Source organism: Serinus canaria, chromosome W (genome assembly GCF_022539315.1).
Source record: "Serinus canaria isolate serCan28SL12 chromosome W, serCan2020, whole genome shotgun sequence".
NCBI lineage: Eukaryota > Metazoa > Chordata > Aves > Passeriformes > Fringillidae > Serinus > Serinus canaria.
In genome coordinates, this window is record NC_066342.1 from 1,982,854 (window position 1) to 1,991,273 (window position 8,420).

Here is an 8,420-nt window from a genome sequence, read left to right on the forward strand (position 1 = left end):
CAGCGAGTCCAATTCTGATACAGAGGACATTGATCCATGGGCTTTAATCGAGATGGAAGTGACTCAGGCAGGGGATTGGGAGATGGCTCAGAGAATTTCTGCCTTCCCAGTAATTTATATAAAGGGGAGAAGAGGTGGTGCCTCCACTAAAACAACGTGGGACCCTAACACAAACAAAGAGCTCATGCAACTTCAAAAAGTGACAAAAGAACGTGGCAAAAGTTCACAGTGGCCCAAGCAGTTGCTAAGGGTATTGCAGAAGGAGTTCCTGGTGGATTTGCAGTAGTGGCTTTCACTGTTGAGACTTTGGACATTTTATAAAGGACTGTCCAGACAGGTCACCTACTCGAAACTCCCACAACACCCACCAAAAACCCCAGAGTCAGCAGCACTACCAGAAGCGCTCAGGAAACTTCCAGCGGAGCACAGTGAGGTCCTGTGCAAAGACAATAAATCAAAAGCCATCCAGACCCAACCACGCATCATCCCAGGAGATTCCAGGTCACATGAAGAGGATCCAACACATGGAGTGATACAGATGGGAACCTGGCACCAGCTGGTAACTGCTCTGTCCATTGACTTTAGTAATGAAGATGTTTATCATGTTCCCACAGGAAAGCATGGGCCAAAAGGTGGTCCTTTTGACATCTTAATTATAGGTGACACTCTCCATGGCCCAGAGGAAATCTTTGTTTTTCCAGAAGTACAAACAGTGCACCCGGGAAAAAGAAATCTCTGTCCAGCTGTGCTGCACAGACTTTTCATTTTACCTTTCACGAGGAACTCCGATCACACAAGCCTTTCTACTCAAAGAGAATCATGTGGAACGTCTTCCTCTCAACCCTACAGCAACGTGGGCATGAGTTGTGGGTCCAAGTAAGCCTACCATCAAGTGTGGTCTACAAGCCCTCGTGGAAGAAGAGCTTGCCAAAGGCCACATCATCGAGACCACCAGCCCTTGGAACTCTCCAGTCTTCGTACTGCAAAAGCCTGGAACGAACAGGTGGAGGCTCCTCTACAAACCTTGCAAAATCACTGAGGTCATGGAGGACATGGGCCCCCTCCAGCCTTGCCTGCCCTCGCCATCAATGCTGCCTATAGACTGGACACTTGCCATCATAGATATTAAAGACTTTCTTCAGCATTCCACTGCACCCACATGACGCTCCACGGTTTGCTTTCTCCATCCCCTCTCTTAACAGAACGGCTCCACTCAAAAGATATCATTGGTGTTATCTTCCTCAAGCCATGAAAAACTTGCCCACTATATGCCAGTGGTACGTTGCTCACAATCTGTTTCCCGTTCGGAACCTATTTCCAGGTGCAATCATCTACCACTATATGGATGATATCCTAGTCTGTGCATCAGAAAAAGCTTACTTGGACAAAGCAGTTAAAAAGACCATCGAAACCATGGAAAAAGCAGGATTCGAGACGAGTGAGGACAAAATACAGCACACCAACCCATGGACTTATGTCCGATTCCAGATCCATGAAAGGACCATTGTACTCCAGCAGCTTGCCATCTGAGAGACTTACATAGTCTTTGTGGATCCATCAACTGGGTATGTTCCCTGCTAGGAATTACAACAGAGGACCTTGCTCCCCTGTTCAACCTTCTCAGTGGCGACGAAGACCTAGACTCTCCATGCACTCTCACAACAGAAGCCTGAGATGCCATCACCAAGGTCCAAGAAGTCCTGTCTTCACACCAAGTCTATCGCTTTGAGCCCAGTCTGCCTTTCCAGTTCGTCATTTTGGGAAAAGCACCCCGGTTCTACAGACTGATTTTCCAATGGGATCCTCAACTTTGAGACCCTTTATTGATACTTGAATGGATTGTTACAAACAACCAACCTTCAAAAACAATTACCACCTTCCAAGAAATCATGGCACATCTAATAAAAAAGGCTAGAACTCGCCTCCACTATCTTGCAGGGTGTGAGTTCACATGCATATACTTGCCACTGACCACTGGGGACCTGGAGCATTTGCTTCAGACCAATGAAAATCTCCAGTTTGCCCTAGATAGCTACACAGGCCAAATTTCCATCCATACACCAAAACATAAACTTTTTAATGCAGCCTTTCATCTGACCCCCAAAAAAAAAGTCCAAAGTAGAACACCTCTCAAAGCTCTAACCATCTTTACAGATGGCTCAGGGTCATCCCATAAGTCTGTAATGACCTGAAAGGACCCTAAGACCCAAAAAGGGGAATCTGACGTCCAGATAGTGGAGGGATCTCCACAGATTGCGGAGTTAGCAGCTGTTGTCAGAACCTTTGAGAAATTCAAAGACGAACCCTTTAATCTGGTCTCAGATTCAGCTTATGTTGCTGGTATAACTATGAGAGCAGAACATGCTCTTCTCAAAGAGGTTTCCAATCCAAAGTTGCACCAATTGATTTCTGCATTAACATGCTTAATGTCCCACAGAAAGCAACTTTACCATATAATGCATGTGAGATCCCACACTGACCTCCCAGGTATCATCTCAGAAGGGAACAGGAAAGCAGACGCATTGGCCATGGCAATAGAGACTGCTAATGTCCCTGACATCTTTGCCCAGGCAAAGTTGTCACACACATTTCATCATCAAAATGTACCCGCCCTTATCAGACTGTTCAAGCTCTCAAAAGATCAAGCAAAAGCTATTGTCACCACATGCCCAAACTGCCAAAATTACCAGATACTGTCTATGGGTACTGGAGTCAATCCCCAAGGCCTGAGCAGCTGCCAGCTGTGGCAGACAGACGTAACTCACTTCCCACCTTTTGGAAAGTCTAAATTTGTGCACATATAAGTTGATACATTTTCTGGAGCAATATTTGCACCAGCTCATCCAGGAGAAACTACACGGCACAGCATTAAGCATTTACTCCTTGCCTTTGCTACCCTGGGAGTACCAAAAAATATTAAAACAGATAATGGACCTGCCTATACATCTCGTAGGTCAAAAGAGTTCTTCGGTGAATGGGGAATAGCACACAAGACAGGCATACCTGCAAACCCCACAGGACAATCCATCATGGAAAGGACACATCAAACCCTCAAAAGAGTCCTCAATCAGCAGCAAAGAGAAACAAGAATCATATCTCCAGTTGAAAGACTCTCCAAGGCTCTCTACATCATCAACTTCCTAAATTGTACAACATCGGGGTTTGACCCCCCCCAATACTTAGCCACTTCACAAATACCACCCAAGCAAAGCTCACTGAGAAACCACCTGTACCAGTGAAGGACCCAGAAACACATCAAATTTCTGGGCCTTTCCAGTTGATTACTTGGGGAATAGGTTATGCATGTGTTCTACTGCCATCTGGCCCAAGATGGTACCCAGGAAAAAACATAAAACCATACCTAGGCACTGAAAACACTGCACCCACAAACACTGACAAGAATTCCCCTGAGTCAAATACAAGACCTCCTCAAAACCAGACCCATTCTGCCTGGAGACGAAGGCGTTGCCAAATGCCCACATACCAAAGAAAAGACTGTCCCATCACGCGAAAGCAGACAAAACAGAAAGCAGAACAACATTCTGCTGCATCAGTAAAACCATAAGCCAGGCACAGCCTGAACACAAATTGTTCTCTGAATTACATGTTATTACCCCTTTTTACCCTAAAAACCCCTGTTATTCCCCTTTCTCATCTCTTACCAAAAACCCCTAACCTTATACCCACTCCCCCATCCTTAGCTTATAGGGAAAAAAAAAAACGGGGGGGGGGGAGGAGAAACAGAGGAAAGGAACAAGGGAGAAAACCCTAACCCTACCCTCCCACCATAAAGATAACAAATTTTGCTTATATTCCCTATCAGAAGCCCCATACCTGTCCAAAGATGAACATTATCTCCTTTGGTGCTGTCTTCACTGCTGCCATGATGCTCCTCACCGTACCGTATGCCATCGGCTGGATAGGCCCACAGCCTAGCCATAATGTTTGGGTAACCTTAGCAAGGACATTAAAACATGTGCTTATCCATGGGAAGCACTGATAACCCACTTTCCACATGCCTAGTAGGGATTCCATTCATAGCAGATGACTGTCCCGTGTATAACTCAGAGCTTCTCCGCACCACAGGTAAGAGACCCAACCTGGTAGATGCTTGGGACAAGTGGACAAAAATGTTGCCCAATGTTCTAGAGGAACCCCAAGAATTGGACCTGTTGGGGTCCTCCAAGGCCATATACTGTGTCAAAATTTACTTTAGACGTCCAAAAAAATAATGGCCAGAAATTGACCAGACAAAAACACATACTGAAAAGACATATCACCCATTAACAAAGTCTATAACTATCCAGAATGGTGTAATTACACCACTCACGTGATCTCTGTATCCTCTATCCACCCCAAAGTATTACCCAAGGGAACGTTTCTCAACTGTGGTGACCGAGTATGGGCTGGGATCTATTCATGGCTCCAGGGAGGTCCCTGTAGCCTTGGCAAACTTTCTACCCTCATGCCAAATATCACCTTGTTACATAATTGGAAAAAAGAAAGCAAATTAAAATGCCACAAAAGATCCTACATGGAATTTGATGAAAATTGCAATCCCCAATTATACAATTGGAATAAATCAAAAGGGGTTGCTGTCTCCCTATTCCTACCATGGGTAGCTGCAGCTAAAGCTCTTGGTGAGATAAATCACCTAGGGTGCTGGCTTAGTAAGCAAGCCAACGCTACATCTGCTGCCCTGAGCGATCTTTTAGAGGATGGGAAAACCACAAGACATGCATCACTTCAAAATAGAGCAGCAATTGATTTCCTACTGCTTGCCCATGGACACGGCTGCCAAGACTTCGAAGGGATGTGCTGCTTCAATCTCTCCTCACGCTCACAATCCATCAACACAAACATCCAGAAACTGAAGGAACTTGTGAAGGACTTAAAAGTAGAAAACAACCCAGACTGGGTCAATGACCTTTTCAGTCAATGGGATTAACAGGATTGGTTGCACCTTTGGTTAAGGGAATTTTGTGGATTTTCATTGTAATTGTCATTGTATTAGCTACGTTCTCATGGCTTTTCCATTGCTTTCAAAGAACTGTTGGGAACACATTTTTACTAAATACGGAAAGTGGAGTTGTAGCAGCCACAGGGCCTGCAAGGCCTCCTGGGCAGTCAGTTCTCTAAGATAAGAAATGCCTCGTCATGATGACTGGACCAAGAGACCCCTCTTCTGCCTCTGACCCTCGTTATCTCTCTGTAAGACCATAGGTCATATTCACCTCGACCCTTACTATTGGACTGTTTCTCAAAACCCACATACCCTATATAAATCCCTGCCTCTGCCCAGTTTGGCAGAAGAGCTGTCACTGTCACCCTTGGCAGAGGCTGCCAATAAAGACACATCTGTAGAACCTCATACAGCTCTTCTCCTCTCTCATCCCTGTGTCTGCCGAGGCACTTAGCAAGCAAAGAGCTGAAATTGCTAAAGAGCTGAATTCACCAAAGAGCTGATCTCACTTAAAGAGCTAAGCTGCTTGCTAGGTTCACCTGTGGCTGGGAGCCTGCCTGGGAAACCTGGACAGGTTGTGCTAAGTGGGACAGTGCTATCTGGGACACTTACGGCAGCTGGGGTTGGACAGACCCCAAAAACCCAGTCACAAAAATACTGGTTTGTCATTATCTCAAGGGCTTTTATTTGCATGCCTAAAAGTTCCTTTGTGAATAAAGTGAAAACTCTCCAGGTGAGCTGTCCCTGGCCTGAAGGTTGCCTCCTGCCCCCTTGCCTGGCACACCCTGCTGCCTGGCTGTGAGTGAAGTGCGGTATAGAACTCCCTGACTAGTTAAAGTTAGAAAGTGGTATGTTTATTACAGCACTGGGCACAAGCAGAATAATTTCTAAAGTCATGTGCAAAGAATCACAGGCTCCGGCTCTCTATTTATCTGAAAAAGTCTTACATATTCATATAATTCCTGAAATGCCTAATACGTATTCATTACCTAGCCCTGCCTACTCCTACTTCATATTATAATGTATTTTAATTGAGTCCAAAGTTCCTTCACGCTTGCGCAGTCTTTCACTTTAAATGGGTCGGTGGGTTTTAAAATAGGGAGTAGTCTCCTTCTGATGAAGGCAAAGATGTCTTCCTCAATTTGACCTCTTTACTTATGGCCTGTTGGCAGGCTTTCCAACCCCTTAGCTATAGCTCAAGTTTCAGGGCCCAGGTGCAGGCCACAGTCCTCTTCTTTTCACAATTAGATCCACATCCCATCCTGCTTCTTTAAACACAGTAAAGAAAAGTACATGATTTATAGCTTAGCCTTAACTATTCCATCTGCTAATAATTAACTATCCCTTATTTCTACTCTGCTTGCTATACTCCTAATTGTTTCTATCCCTCCTAACTAAATCTAGCTAAACTTTAATTCTTTCAGTTTCTTTAAACTCTTGATTCATAAGGACTGCATGTCAAGGTAGACACTGGCAGCCAATAATGGCTCTAGCATGCCTTTGTGCAAGTTTACATTCTCACAATGTGGCAGTAAGGGTGGTGGTGACAGTCATACTGGGAGCTGCTCCCTGCCTCCCTTCCTTCCTTGCACGTCAGGAAAGCCTTCTGTGCAGTGGAGTTACCTCCTGACCAACGTGTTCTCAGAAGGCTCTGCTTTTCCCTCTAGGTAGAAAGAAGTTGACAAAAGCTAGTTTACAAAAAATTATGAGTCTTAAGTACTTACTAAAGCCATGTAATCACATCATGCATTGTCATTTCAACTTGTTGGAAGGATTAGAGAGAAATTATGCTGTCCGCAGGAAATGATACCATCTTAACATTTCAATTTTTTAAGATGTAGCTAAATCTACCTCAGTATGGTACATTACCACTTTCCTTTTTGCCTGCATGGAGGACAAGGAAGATGAGGAGCAAGGGCAAGTACAATACAAGGGCACCTGGTCAGACAGGGACATTCCTCAGTTCCAGCTGCCTGCTATTGCCTTTTCTAGTTCAATGTTCTATCAACAGTCAGGGTAAAGCTGCATTTTTAAAATGCACCCTAACAACTAATGTTGCCTCCCCAGTATCAAGGACTTGCTAAGTTTTTTCTTTCATAGGTAAACACCAGTGGTTCCAACAGATCTCAGAGTTGCCCTTTCCTAGGGGATTAATAAGGATTAATTTTTTCATGCTAGATTTTTTTCTTTAATTACCTCTGAAGCAATATTTGATACAATGGAAATGCTGTTGGTTAGTTGCTGCATCAATAGCAGATATACAGCATCTTCCAGGAAGCAGTATTTTGAAAATTATGGTTTGTTTGTAATGTTATTGTTTTATTTTTTTTTTAATCTGGGCTACACCTAACTAGAGGTATTTGTAAAATAATTTATAGTAGAATGGCAAACGCACGTGTAATGTAGACATAATCACAGGATGCAGAGAGTTCAGGGCAACATCGAGCTTGTTCCGCCAGGTGTAGGTGGCCTGATGTGAGAACATAATTTTCACTTCCTTGATCTGTTACAAAAAAGCTGAGATAACATTCCTAACATTGGAAGGTAATGATTAACTGATATTTATTCACTTATCCTAAATAATGATTATTTAAATATCTATGCTAAAGTGCAATGTGATAAGAACACAGGTTATCTTCAGTTGCTTAATGTTTTGTAGACTATTATGGCTTTGATGATGCTGAAAACCATGTGAGTAAGGGCACAGCACTGAGCAGGATCACCAGCCTCCTCTGATACAGAAAAACTAAGGAAACTGCCCATATATAAGATTTTGGTAAGGAACTGCCTTCTGTTTAGCCTTTCCACTTCCAGTTTGTGTATCAGTATGGAGAAAATAGAAACTAAATCAAAATGAAATTTATAAATTAATGACTATGAGAAATTATCAATATTTTGTCTTGTTTAAAATCTAAGAGGTGTTTGGGGGAAAAATATTTCATGCTTTGGGTCAAAGTTTGGTCAGTGTATCTTTGGACTTGAATAGTAGCAGCATTTGGCCCTTTGTAAAGAACCTGTATGGTCTGATCAGGATCATTTTAATTCCAAAATAAACTCTATGCAAAGTGCCTTACATTTGTTTTTTAAAATCAGAATTTTTAAGAGATATTTTTTTCAAATAACTTACATTTATTCTGTTATTAATGTCAGTTCTCCGAAAGAGATGTTAATATTAAAATACTCTGAGGTCATTGCCATGTAGAATATTATATTTAGGAAAGAGAGTTGAGGGTGTTATAAAATAATATCATAATGATAATATCAGTAATAGTTTAATGTAATTGGAACCTAATACTATAACCTTGTATGAGAAAGCTGAAGTCCAGTAACAGAAAACCTTCACAATAAGGATAGAAAGTATGTGTGATTTTTTTTCTCACCTAAATCAGCAGCAGTTGTGGTACATCAAAAAAATGTAAAATTAACACTCTTATGTATAAATATAAATTATTTGGTT